General features: G+C 45.3%; 1 protein-coding gene across 1 annotated transcript in view; it reads left to right on the top strand.

Moving 5' to 3' along the window:
• The first annotated feature begins 310 nt into the window (after positions 1–310).
• The window catches only part of NDRG1 (N-myc downstream regulated 1), a 60756-nt gene continuing 47458 nt past the window's right edge, over positions 311–13608 (top strand). The window contains exon 1 of the mRNA XM_087706663.1: positions 311–443. The gene's annotated coding sequence lies outside the window, so the exon portion shown is untranslated. The remainder of the gene's footprint in view (positions 444–13608) is intronic.

Consider the following 13608-nt stretch of genomic DNA (forward strand, 5'->3'; position numbering starts at 1 on the left):
CCACTTGGCCGTCTCCCCGGGACCCAGCGCCTTCCCCTCGGGCTCCCTTTTCGGTGGGGGGGCGGGTGGGGTGGGAGGAGCCCGAATTGGGCGGGGAGCGGCGCGCGGGTGGTCCAGCCTGTTCGGCTGGGCAGAGGCGGAGGGGGGGCGTGGCCGAGGGAAACGCCCCCCTCGGAGGGCCAGGGCGTGGCCCGCCGGACCCTGCCTATAAATACTCCTCCCGCGGCGCCGGGCTGCGGAGAGGCGTGCGGGGTCGCGTGGGTCCAGGTGGTTTGTTGCGCTTCGACAGCGTCCGTTGTTCCAGACCGTTTGCGAGAACGAGGCGCTGAGGGGGTCTCCGTGCTTCAAAGCAGACTTTGCTCTCTCTCTCTTCCTTCCCAGCTCCGTGGGGTCCTCGACTCCGGGCAGCGTCTGAAAGGGCTTTTCTGTCCGCCCCGCCCCAGGTGAGAGCCGTCGCACTTTTTTACGCCCACTCCGTCGGTCTTTGAGCGAGCGGCTGCTCCCGTCGTCTGCGACCGGCTGGTGGGGAGAGGTGGGGAAAGCTCTGGGCTGGGGGGGGGGGGGAGGAAACGGGGGCGGTCGGACTGGCTGGGGAGGATGTGAAAGGGTGTCGAGCGCTGGGTCCGGTGCGCGTTTTGTTGAGTCGACCTCGCCGGGTTGTTGTGAGGGCGGGGGGGGGGAGAACCAAGTAGACGGAATTGGGGGGGGGGAGATACGAGGCCAAACAAACCTGATCCGTCCCCGCCTCCCACTCTGCCCCATTCTTTCAAAAAGAGAAGTTTGGAAAAACTTTCAAAAGTTTTGCCCCCCCCCCCCAACTCTTCTCATCTACTGGACTTGAACTTCTGACCCACTTCACTCCCCTCCCAAAGATGACTTTCTTTTGCAGTTGGGCTTTTTTTTTTTTTTGCTCCCCTCATTGTTCTGCCAATGTGGACACTTGGATACCCCGAGAAGTTTGCTTGCTTTCCTTGCTTAGCGGTTAAATTTCCCGTTCATTGGAAATTTGGCGATATAGGAAGAAATGGACTAATTCAGGCTTTCCTTTTAAAAAAAAAGAAAAGTAAATGGGGTGGGGGAGTGCCTTCTCTGGTCAGCTAGGTTTTGAGGACCACCAATTTCCCAGGATGGATTATGGGGGACCCCAGATGCTTGTTTTGATGGGCTGGCAGACTTTATACTGAATGGATTCTCTGTTCCCAAAACCTGAATTCATATCCCAGATTGCTTTGTAGTTTGAGACTCTCTCTCTCTCTCTCTTTCTCTCTCTCTCTCTCTCCCTCCCTCCCTCCCCCTCCCTCTCTCTCTCCTCTCTCTCTCTGGAGAGAGAGAGAGAGGGAGAGAGAGAGAGAGAGAGAGAGAGAGAGAGAGAGAGAGAGAGAGAGAGAGAGAGAGAGAGAGAGAGAGAGAGAGAGAGAGAGAGAGAGAGAGAGATCATCTATTTATCATCTATCATCTATCTAAAATTGTCTTTTTGAAAGACTGGCTTTCAAAAGTTCATTCTAAGTCTTAAGTCTGCTCCCCCCCCCCTCCGGAGTTGCAGAATGTTCAAGCAAATTCACCTGCTTCCGAAACAATATGATGGTTTTATTTTGGATTGTCCGATTTTTGAAATGGTGGGAGTTTAGGTCAGTGTTTGGGGCAATTTAAGATGTGGCTAAGATTCCTTAATTCTGGGAGTTGAATCCATACATCCAGGTGGAGAACCCCTGATTTTAAATGACTCTTGCCTTAACTTTGAAAAGTGCAGCTGAGCTGACTTATATCAATCTGTTCACCCTGTTGAATGACAGCATAGGAGAGGAGTAGCAACAGAAGTGAATATTTGTAGCTCAGGATTGAACTGTGGGGTCCTTGGTGCTCTCTGTGCTTGTTGGTTTTCCTGCAGACGTTTCATTACCCAACTAAATAACATCATCAGTGCTAGAAGGAAGTGGGATTTGCTCTTTGCATATATATTTAGAGAGCAAACTCCACTTCCCTTCTAGCACTGATGATGTTACTAAGTTGGGAAATGAGATGTCTGCAAGAAAACAACCTAGCACAGAGAGCACCAAGGACTCCACAAGTTGATTTTCTGAAAAATCAAAGTGAAAATTCTAGGCATTAGAGTTAAGATGACTAGGTTTTCTTGTGGTATTTGGCCATCTTTATCTGTTTAATAGGGTAGGAGATAGGGAGGGAAGGCTGAAAATATTCCCAGAAACACGCTAAACTTGAATTAGCAAAAATGTGGTAGGTTTACATGGCATTGCTATGGACTAGCTGCTTGCTGTCTTAAAACTGTGAGTCTGTTCACACAAGGCATTGTCAATGGCTGAGTCTCTAACTACCCAGCACTGTTCAAGTTTAGCATCTTCTATAAAAAGACAATTAAAAAGTCAGTAGGATTCTATTGCTTTCCAAACACCAGCATGCAAATATCAAGTTTCCCTTGAGTTTGTATTCGGTTTCGATCTCTGTAGTTTTCTTGGCAACAAATAGGGAATGATTTGCTGTTATTTTCTTCCAGAGTTTTTCATCTTCCCCATATAGCCTGTACCTGTAGCATTTCTTGGTGGTGTCCCGTCCAACTTGCATCTGTCTGGATCCTATTAGCTTTTCCAAGATCGGCTAAGACGGTGTGCACTTTCTGCCAACAATCTTTTAGCGTTTGGAGTCCGTCATGTGGAAATTCTTTTAACACGGCAGAATTTAAAAGTACACATTTGAGAGGAATAAACTGTTAACCTGTTAGGCTTTGCGGACAGAGGTTTTTGCATGGATTGTAACCCATTGCATCAGCTGAATAGAGTTTGAAGACAAAGCAGGGCAGATTCAAGGTTGAATCTCATAGCCTGGAACATGATTTTAAATATCCCGAACTTTTGTAAAAAAATCAGATTAGAAAGTCTTTCTTTCTAACTGTTTTTGTTTTTGTTTTGGTCAGAGGAAACTTTTAATTGCAGCTGAATTGATTCCTCTGGGATCTCGCTAGCTAGCCAGAGGGTGTAGTTGGATTTTTCAAACTGGTGTGGTTACAATTTATTTCCTTGAGTTGCCAGGAGGTAGCTGTTGCTTAGATAATACAGGCAAAGAATCATCAGATGAGAAGATAATCCTCAACTTATGACCACAATCGAGCCCAAAATGTATGTTGCTAAGTAAGGAATTTGTTAAGTGAGTTTTGCCTCATTTGAAGTTTTCTTGCCACAGCTGTTAAGTGAATCACTGCAATTAAGTCAGCAACCCGGTTGTTAAGTGAAACTGGCTTCCCCATTGACTCTGCTAGTCAGAATGTCACAAATGGTGATCGTGTGACTCGGGGACATTGCAACTGTCATAAATATGAGTCAGTTGTCACCAGAGGTGGGTTCCTACCAGTTCGCACCTATTCGGTAGAACCGGTTCGTCCAATCTACCGAACCGGTTAGAAGAGGTTCCACCAGTGGACCCGGAAAGCAGGCCACACCTACAGAAGAGGTTCCAACATTTTTTGAAACCCACCACTGGTCCTTGGATATGATTATTCTACACTATCATGCTCATATTTATAAAACTCAGTGCCTCTGTGAAAGGTAAGGATGACTACTGCGTTTGTGGTGCAATCAGAACATTGCGTGTGTTGAAGTTGTTTTAACGCAAACCAAAGATGCCTTTTAACAAACAAGTTTACATCATATTCTTATGCATGCCAGTGCTGTGTGTGAGGTAATTTAAGGTGGTTCTGACAAGTGTCGTCGGCATCTTCATATCCGGTCACATGGGCAACAAGCCACTCCCATCCGGTCACATGGGCCACTCCCACAAAGGAGGCCACACCCACAGAGTAGGTTCGAACAATTTTTGAAACCCACCACTGGTTGTCACGCATCCGAATGTAAATCACGTGGCTGAGGATGCATCAACAGCCCCAAGTCAGAAAAATGGTCCCTTCCCTCCCCCAGTTATGTTGGAACTTTGAATGGTCACTAAGTGATCTGTTGTAAGTCAAGGACTATCTATACAGGGTGACTATGATTGGGAGGGAAGTTAAGCTGTAGCAGAGCTCTCAAGACGAAGCATGTGGGAACTTTCAACTGCATGAATTTAAGCTGCCTGGAAACCCTCCCACCACACTATGAAAAAGATGTGGAGGCTCTGGAAAGAGTGCAGAGAAGAGCAACCCGGATGATTAGGGGACTGGAGGTTAAAACATATCAAGAACGGTTGCAGGAACTGGGCATGGCTAGTCCAGTGAAGAGAAAGACCAGGGGAGACATGATAGCAGCCTTCCAATATTTGGGGGGCTGCCACACAGAGGAAGTGGGGTCACACTATTCTCCAAGGCACCCGAAGGCCAGACAAGGAATAATGGATGGAACCTGAACAAGGAGAGATTCAACCTAGAAATAAAGAGAAATTTCCTGACAGTGATAACAATCAATCAATCAACGGAACAGAAGTTGCCTTCGGAAGTTGTGGGAGCTTCGTCACTGGAAGCTTTCAAGAAGAGACTGGACTGCCACTTGCCAGGAACGGTGTAGGGTCTCTTGCTTGGGAGTGCGGGACAGGACTAGATGACCTACAAGGTCCCTTCCAACTCTGTTAATGTGGACTTCAACTCAGGGTGATCATGGTGGATCAGGGATTCTGGGAGTTGAAGGACTTACTTCTGGAAGGTCCCCAGCTGCGTTTGCATTCCCAGGTGCAGCACTAATCCCTGCCCTTGTAGGTGGCACCGGATTCTCTTGGGGTTGCATGTTCTGAATATGCGAAGAAGAATTTGCTTTTGGGTTTGGTGAATCCTTCAAGGGAGAATTCCTGGAGAGCCATACATCCGTGTCCCTCAACCTTTGTAAGAAAAGGGTCCTGCAAAGCTCCTCACTGATTTTCTGACTTGGGAAGGATGGCCACGAGAGAGTCAGTGCTCACCATTCCCATTTCGACAGCAAAAGGTCTCCTTTGCCCTTCTTGGATAAACACATGAAACAGCTGGATTCCTCTGGCAAGTTGGGCTGGCCTTGGAAGAGGGCTAGATCTCTGTGGGAGGTTCTTCCTGCGATTGCAACAAGTTGTGGCAACGGGCTGTTCCTTGGCCCGGTTCCGTTGCTTTTGTGATGAGCTGCCTTAGGAGTTGTGCCCAGATCGTTTCTTGTTAAAACAAAAGAAACAAGTGTGCCTTAATTCCATTTCTGGAATTGGTTGAATTATCCGTGTGTTGCTCTGCTCTGCAAAAACCAGTGTGCGGAACAAAAATATTTTTATGCCTACCAAATGAGAGAAGGCGGCTTTCTATGTGCTTAAAGTTGAGCCTTTCGTATCCTGTTACTCTCAGTCCTCAAATCTCATAGATCCATGATGGCGAACCTATGGCGCAGAGCCCTGTCTGTGGGCACACGTGCCATCACCAGCTGCTCTTCCGGTTTATGGCACACATGAACGTGCCAGCCAGCTGGTCTTCACGGGTGCTGGAGCACCAGAAAATGGCCAAAACCCAGGCTGTTTCCGGGCATTTTTCGGGGCGTTTTCAGGCTGTTTTTGTGAAAAACGGCCCACAAAATGCCCCCAAAGCAGGCATGCATGTGGTGGCCAGCTGGTCTTTGTGGCTCCGGTGCATGCACATGCACATGTGTTCTGGTTTGGGCCAAAAAGATTTCCCATCGCTGCCATTGATCCTAGTTACTACATCTTGTGGACCTGAGAGTTGTAGTTCTTACAATTTTTTTTTGCTAGTCAAATGTGTAGACTACCCATATCTAGAACTGTTTTGAGTAACTTCCTAAAATTAAAACTCAGTTATATACCAAAACTAACCCACCAAATAGCACAAAACACAACTGGTGTATGGAGAGAGACCCCCCAAAAGCTCCAAACTATGTACTATGCCCACTATAAAAGGGGACCTGGCCCAGGTTTGGGTAAAGAACCAGATTTTCAAAGATCTCCAGAAGGTAGACAAGATGCAACCTTCTTGATTCCCAAGGAGACTGTTGGAAGGCAATGACCAAAGAGAAGGCCATCTCCTGGGTCTCGTAAGGTGGCATTGGGTAATTGGAGGGACCCAGGATAAGTCCCAGGAAAGCGCCTGAAGTCAGAACCAGAAGCAATGGGTGGAAACTAATCAAGGAGAGAAGCAACCTAGAACTAAGGGGAAATTTCCCAACAGAACAATTAAGCCGTGGAAAAGACTCTCCTCCAGAAGTTGTGGGATGTTTCAACACTGGAAGTTTTTCAGAAAAGATTTTGTCTGAAATGGTTAAAAGATTCCCTGCTTGACCAGAGGATTGGACTAAGAAGACCTCCAAAATCGCTTCCAGCTCTGTTCTGTTAAGTGCAGTTTGTTGGAGGGAATTGGGCGGGCAGATATTATGGGAGATAGCCCATTTCCCCGAAAATAAGACCTCCCTGGATAACAAGCCCAATCGGGCTTTTGAGCACATGCACTAAAATAAGCCCTTCCCGAAAATATTGCAACGCAGCAGCAGCAACGAAGTGACCATGCTCACCACCTCCTGCACCCCAAAAATAATAAGACCTCCCTGAAAATAAGACCAAATGCTTATTTTGGGGGGGGGTCAAAAGAAAATAAGACCCTGTCTTATTTTTGGGGAAACACGATAGGTAGTCCTCAATTATCAACACCCCCTGCCATGGAGGCCTTTATAAGTGACAGCAAGCATCTTGAATTGCACCCAGAAGCCAATATCTACCTTTGCATAAATGTATTTTTGATGACATTTCATTGGATCAGACCACTTTTAGTTTTGCTTATCCTTTGTGAAGGAATTCCAAAAGGGAAATTCCATGAGTGATAGATGGCTTGTTCCTCTTCAAAAATTAAATCTTTAGGTTTAAGCAATCTAAGTTGAGAAGCAAAAGCTGGGGATAAATAGGCACACATACGTGGTTTGATACCTTGACTATCAACTTTTCTTTTTCTTGTTAGGCTAGCAGACTAATTAAGCATTATTTTTCCAGCAAGCAAAAAGCTCTTTATTTAAGTTGTGTTGTTCATACCCATAGATGAAAAGAAAGCCAAACTATGAAGAAATTTTAGGTGGAGTAAAACAGTTCAACGAAGAGAATTCTTTGGAATAGCGCTGAATTTCTCAGGAGCTTCATATGAGCAGATATGACTTCTGGGATATGACTTCATGTTCTGTATGTAACTTGAAGAAACCTGAAGCATGACGTTTCCAGGTGTGTGATATAGATTCTGTTCCCATAATTCTTGGTCAGAAAGGAGATTCTTGGCATTGTAACAAAGGATTCTGGGAATTAGGAGAGACCAGAGAAGGAGATTGTTTTGGTGAAACAACAACAAAAGTTTCCCTTTGTGATTTCAGAAAGAAGCCTTTATTCTACATATAGGGGCCTCTCATTTCACCAGAGTGAGTCTAGAAATTGCCACAGCACATATAAAAGCAAGTTACCAAAACAGCAAAAACAATTTATAAAGATATCCCAGATGAAAAATCAATCTTCAGGAAACTCGGAACCACCACCACAAAATCATTTAACAACGATAGTATATGCAGATACACAAACATAGCTAGATATAGTAGCTACTACTGCTTTCCTTCTTACATCAACAGAACTCTTGTGTTACTTTTATGATTATTACTTAGTTTCATTTAAAACAAAGGTATGTTTTCAAAGATGTATTAATCTGCGAATAAACAGTTAACTATCTAAATCTGTGCTGTTTTGAGATCAGCCAAGGTGATCAATGTTCATTCAGAAGCATCTCCCCCAAATTTATTGAGTGCTAGAAGCTGGGTTTATTTGCACGATCAATTGCTCTTCCAAAGGGTTATGACTCCATGACAATTCAGCTCCTTGTTTTTCATTTGGGCAACGGAGGCAATAGGTTTGGTTATCTTGGGCATGGAAGTGCATGCTTGGATGTGGGACTGAGCATTAAAACGAGCACGGGTACGAAATCAAGATAAATGCCATTTGGAAAAGGAGTGAAAAAAGACGCTTGTGATGAACATGGCTGAGTATTGCTCCGCACTGTTTATCCTTAACTCCTGCCAGAATAAGAAATAGCCAGTTGATTTTGGCCATTGGGGCAGAGATGAACGGTTGTCTCACAAGGAATAAACTGTTATGAAAAGTCCGCATTCATTCAAGTCGAAAGTTTTCCTGGGTGCTTTGGAAATTCAACAGATAAAAGGACCTCTGTGCATACGAAAGGAACAAGAGATGTCAGATTATCTCTACAACACGGCTATTGTTTCCCCTGAAAAATGACAAGGGAGCATTCTCCCATCTCTGCCCAGATCCTATCAGAGAGAGCTGAGATCTGAGTTGCACAAGGGTGAAAGCTCAGGGCCGTGTTTCGATTGGCAACTGCCCTTATCTGTAGCTGCAGATATTACCAGCTTAATTGTCTTACTTAGGTGATTTTTGCTGACACCAGTGTCATTATTTTAATGTGATGGATGGGAAGGAATGTATTCCTGGGAGAAGAAAATCTGTCCCGGGGAAATGGATGGCTCTGTTTTCTCTTACCTTCTTAAGCAGAATAACATAGTTTGCTTGGTCCCCTGCCTATAGTAGTTACGCAAATGTGTCAGGTCCCTTTAGCATCAGAATTGTAAATCCTGGCTCTTGTGAAAGCTGGGCTTTTTACCCTGGTAGAAGTGAATATTTGTAGCTCAGGGTTGAACTGTGGGGGTCCTTGGTGCCCTCAGAGCTTGGGGTTTTTCTTGTAGACATTTCCAGCTAAGAAACTTCATCAGTCCTAGCCTAGCCTAGCACTGATGACGTTACCTAGTTTGGTAATGAAACGTCTGCGAGTAAAGCACCGAGACCAGAGGGCACTAAGGAAGCTGCCATACATTGTGTTGTGTTTTAATTTGGCAGCCTGTCAATGTGTATGCTCAATCCTTCTGGGTCAGGATCGTGTTGTGATCAATTTTAGTAACGAAGTAATAGCATAATTTAAATTACCAATTAACAGAGGTGGAAGGAACCTTGTAGGTCATCTAGTCCAACCCCCTGCCCAGGCAGGAGACCCTACACCATTTCTGACAAATGGCAGTCCAATCTCTTCTTGAAAGCCTCCAGTGATGAAGCTCTCACAACTTCCGAAGGCAACTTCTGTTCCATTGATTGATTATCCTCCCTGTCAGAAAATGACTCCTTGATCAGTTTCCATCCATTATTCCTTGTCCGGCCTTTGGGTGCCTTGGAAAATAGCTTGACTCCTTCCTCTCTGTGGCAGCCCCCGAGAGATTGGAAGACTGCTATCATGTCTCCCCTGGTCCTTCTCTTCACTAGACAAGCCATGCCCAGTTCCTGCAACCGTTCTTTGTATGTTTTAGCCTCCAGTTCCCTAATCATCCTGGTTGCTCTTCTCCGCACTTTTTCTAGAGTCTCAACATCTTTTTTATAGTGTGGTGACCAAAACTGGATGCAGTATTCTACGTGTGGCCTTACTAAGGCTTTATTGAGTGGTATAAGTGCCATAAGGAAGTTCAATGGTACCGAATCAGGCATTTAAAAAGATCCTATTAGGCTGAATCCAGGTGTGTGTGTGTGTCCCCGTCCGTGTCCCAGCCCATGCAGCCACTTGCTTCTTTAACAACCTGTCCCCTGATTGGCTACATCACCAATTGTAAAGCAGTTTTGTACTGAAGTTATCCTGAATCTGACCCTTTTGAAACTTTTCGGGAATGTTGAGCACCTGCAGTTTATGTAAGTCTCAGCATTTCAGCCTCAGGCCTTCCTGGTGCCTTCTTACCATTCCTTGTGGATGAAATGCAAGTTCCCAACTCTCCAGAGGGCAGCCAGGAGACCCTTGTTCTGTGTTCTCGTGCAATTTTTAATTATGGTTGAAGAGCAGCAAATGGCTTTTTTTAAAATTACAATTAACATCACGCTGCAGATCTTACCTAACTCTTGCAACTTCAACTTTGACCTGCCTGGGAAAAATTTAATCGGGTGGCCTCCTAGACTGGAACAGGCAGAACTTACTGGCGAGGTTAAAGGAGTTTGATTAATTTTGCGTTTGTTGAGCAAGAAAATTGTGAGGTTTGGATGCCGTGGCTAAAGTTGAGTTAATAAAAGAATGCATGAGTTTTATAGAATCAGATGTACAGATGTGGCATCCTATCAAAAAAAATTCATACTTTGGACATGTCTTTGCAGAACTTCATATTCTATAAATGAAGCTACCCATTTTTGGTAGCTTGAATTTTTTTTTCATACAATATTTTTCTCGTGGCTAGTCATGAATCAAAAATAAAAATTTAAACAAAGCAAAACGAGAAATTTTCCTGCTGATTTCTGTGACTTTGCTTACCAGAATGGTTCTTCCCCAACTATTTTACTACACCACGCACGGCACAATTTTTCTTGTGTTCCAACTGTGTTGGGATTGAATTCCCGAACCGTCTCCATGATGGCTGTGGGATCCCACTTGTCTAAAAGTTTTCCAGTTGAGAAAGTCTTGATTCACGATCATATCTACTATAAAAAAGATGGGAAACCAGGTGGTGCTGTAATTCCCATGTTGCGAATGTGAAAAATTGTGTCACGGCAGAGATAACATATAACAGAATTAAAATCATCCCAGGGTTAACGGCAACAGAGGAAGGTTCTGCTTCTGGGTGTTTTGGGCCAGTGTTCATTGAACTAAAATCTGGGTTAATCTGATTTGCAAATCAATGACTGGAAATAACATTCGCTGTAGGACTGGGAGCTTGGGACCCTTATCTTCCTTTCAGAAGCGTGGAATGCAGGATAAAACTATTTGCAATCTGTTAATTATGTGGGCACCTGGTGGCTTTTGCAGACTTCGGATCTCTGCTGGGTGGGATGAGATCAGATTTCTGACCCCAGTCATTGAGCAAATATCACCCAACAGAAAGTCCAGTGCTGTACTTCTAGGGCTGAGATCAAGGACATTTGGTTTCAAACCGTGGCTTGATGTATTGCCTTGATTTGAGAGTTTACGTCTGTGATGGCAAACCTATGGCACGCGTGCCCAAAGTGGCATGTGGAACCATGTTGCCTGGCATGTGCGGCATCGCCCATTCCTCTTCTGGGTTTCCTGCATGCATGAGCCGAGGTGGCGCAGTGGTTAGGGTGCAGTACTGCAGGCCAATTCAGCTGACTGTTATCTGCAGTTCAGCAGTTCTAATCTCACCGGCTCAAGGTTGACTCAGCCTTCCATCCTTCCGAGGTGGGTGAAATGAGGACCCAGACTGTGGGGGCGATATGCCGACTCTGTAAACCGCTTAGAGAGGGCTGAAAGCCCTATGAAGCGGTATATAAGTCTAACTGCTATTGCTATGTGCGCGCAACGATCATCTGATCTTCATGTGTGCAGCAGTGCTGTAAACTGGAAAAAGTGGTCTTCTGATTTCCGGCATGACCATGCATGCTGGCCAGCTGATCGTCGCGCATACATGTGCGACAGTAACTGGAAAGCTAGCTGGCAGTGCGCATGTGCATTCCAGAAAACTGTAAGTTCATTTTCCAATGCACGCATGCCCCCCCTGGGCAGTTCCTCTTCCAGGTTGTGGCTCAGACGAGCGCATTTGTGCATGCGCTCCCTTTTCGGCATTCCATCAACGTAGAGAAATCTTGCTTCATAACACAAATGCGCCGCCTTCTTAAGACACCATTTTGTATCTGGTTTTTAGAGGATCCATCTTGACTTCCTCGAAGAAGCGGGGGAGGGAAAGCTAGATTTCGCAAGCCTTAACGTCGACTCCTCTACGCTGGTTAAATATAGCGTAGACTAGAATTTCTCAACTTCGACAGAATGCTGGCTGGAGAATTCTGGAGGTTGAAGTCCACGCCTCTCAATGATTGAGAAACACTTGCGTGGTGACCACGGTTTGAGAACTGGAATTTGCCTTAATCTGGGTTTGATTGCGCGCGCTCTCTCCCTCTCTCAAGGCGAAGAGATAGCATAGTTTGACAATGCTTTTAAAGCCACTGATTTCAGTGTGTCCCGGTTTATTTAGCCGGCCTCAGGAGAGACGACCAAATCGATGTGGCTTCATTTGACTCTAGGTAGAAAGGCCTCCTTGCCCAGATGTCCACGTGACGGGCAAAGTCCTTAACTTTAACAGGGCTTTTGAACTTTGCCCAGAGAAGGAAAATGTGCTGATCAGTTTCACCCACAGCCAGAATTGTTTGGTGCAGTGGGTGCGTTCAGGCTCATTAAACCTTTGCAGCCTGCATCTAGGTCATGTTTACAAAGGTTAGAAAGTGATATTTGCTCATGTTGGCCCAAGGAGAGCTTGCACTGAGATACTCCTGCTAAGAGAATGGTTTGGTATTTTTCGCTCAACAGAGCAATGCGGAGTCTTTGTAAAGCGGTTGGGTTTTAGAGGAAACATCGAGGCTGCTAAAATGAACTCACCTTGATTAATTCAGAAAGAGAATTAGACTAGAATTGTTGGAAGAAATGTCCTTCTGGGTTCAATTGTTGAAAGAAATATCCTCCTGGGTTCGGCTCCAAGTGGCGAAAAAGACACTGGAGACATGGAGGCTGCTTGGAAAGATGGTTTTAATGATGGACAGGACCACGTGACTTGAGTCCTGAACAGAAAAGGTGATCACATGCTTCAGTGTTGGTGGAGAAGAGAAGGGAGGCTGAGATGCTGAGTCCCTGGTTTTATGCCCTCTCTGGCCTTTGATCTTGAGCTTGTATTCTGATTGGTTGTCAAACTCCCATGGGTCCATGCAGGGGCAACTCTCTAGGCTGCGTTTTGAATCCAGGTTTGGTTGAGTTCTCAGATGCCATGTGGAGAGTTGTGTAAAGGGCCAATATTATCATGCCTTAATCCCATCCCCCTGGAGCTGAAGGGGAGAACTCTTTATTATGTAAAGGGACCGGCTTGGCCACCTTAATGGCCCATTGACAAAGTGGGTGGGGGCAGGAAGCTGCAGGGAGCTACTCTGTCTTTTTAAAACATGTTTCTTCCTTTTCACGTTCAGGGAAATATAATATTCTGCCATTTCAATATTTCCTAGGATATTTCATTTTTCTGGGAGAGGACTGGTGTGATAACTTTCCACAGTTCCAAGTGGGGAAAAAGACACTGGAAACATGGAGGCTGCTTGGGAAGATGGTTTAATGGTGGACAGGATCACATGGCTTGAGGTCCTGGGAGAAAAGGGAAGAGATGCTGAGAGTGCCTGGGTTTTATGCCCTCTCTGGGCTTTTGAAGTTGAGCTTGTATTCTGATTGGTTGTCAAACTCCCATGGGACCATGCAGGGGCAATTCTGTAGGCTGTCCTGAGTCCCAAGCTTGGATGATTCTTGCTGGGTGATGATGTAATGAAAGGGCTTTGGGATTCCTATTATGGCTCTGCCTGAAGAAGGTAGACCTTTGTTATGTAGAATAGACTGGCTCAGCCCTTAATGGCCCATTGACAAAGGTGGGGATGAGTTTCCGCCTCCCTTTTTAGGGGAAATATTCTATCCTTTTAATATTTCCTAATATATCTCATTTTTCTAAGAAAGGGGTGGGTGCTAACTTCCTATAGAATAGAATGGAATTGGAATTCTTTATTGGCCAAGTGTGATTGGACACAAAAGGGTCTTTGGTGCATATCCTCTTGGTGAACATGAAAGGAAGGAAGGAAGGAAGGAAGGAAGGAAGGAAGGAAGGAAGGAAG

Source organism: Thamnophis sirtalis, unplaced genomic scaffold (assembly GCF_051295495.1).
Source record: "Thamnophis sirtalis isolate CommonGarterSnake01/CBP01778 unplaced genomic scaffold, rThaSir2_p1.2 scaffold_2, whole genome shotgun sequence".
Taxonomy (NCBI): Eukaryota; Metazoa; Chordata; class Lepidosauria; order Squamata; family Natricidae; genus Thamnophis; species Thamnophis sirtalis.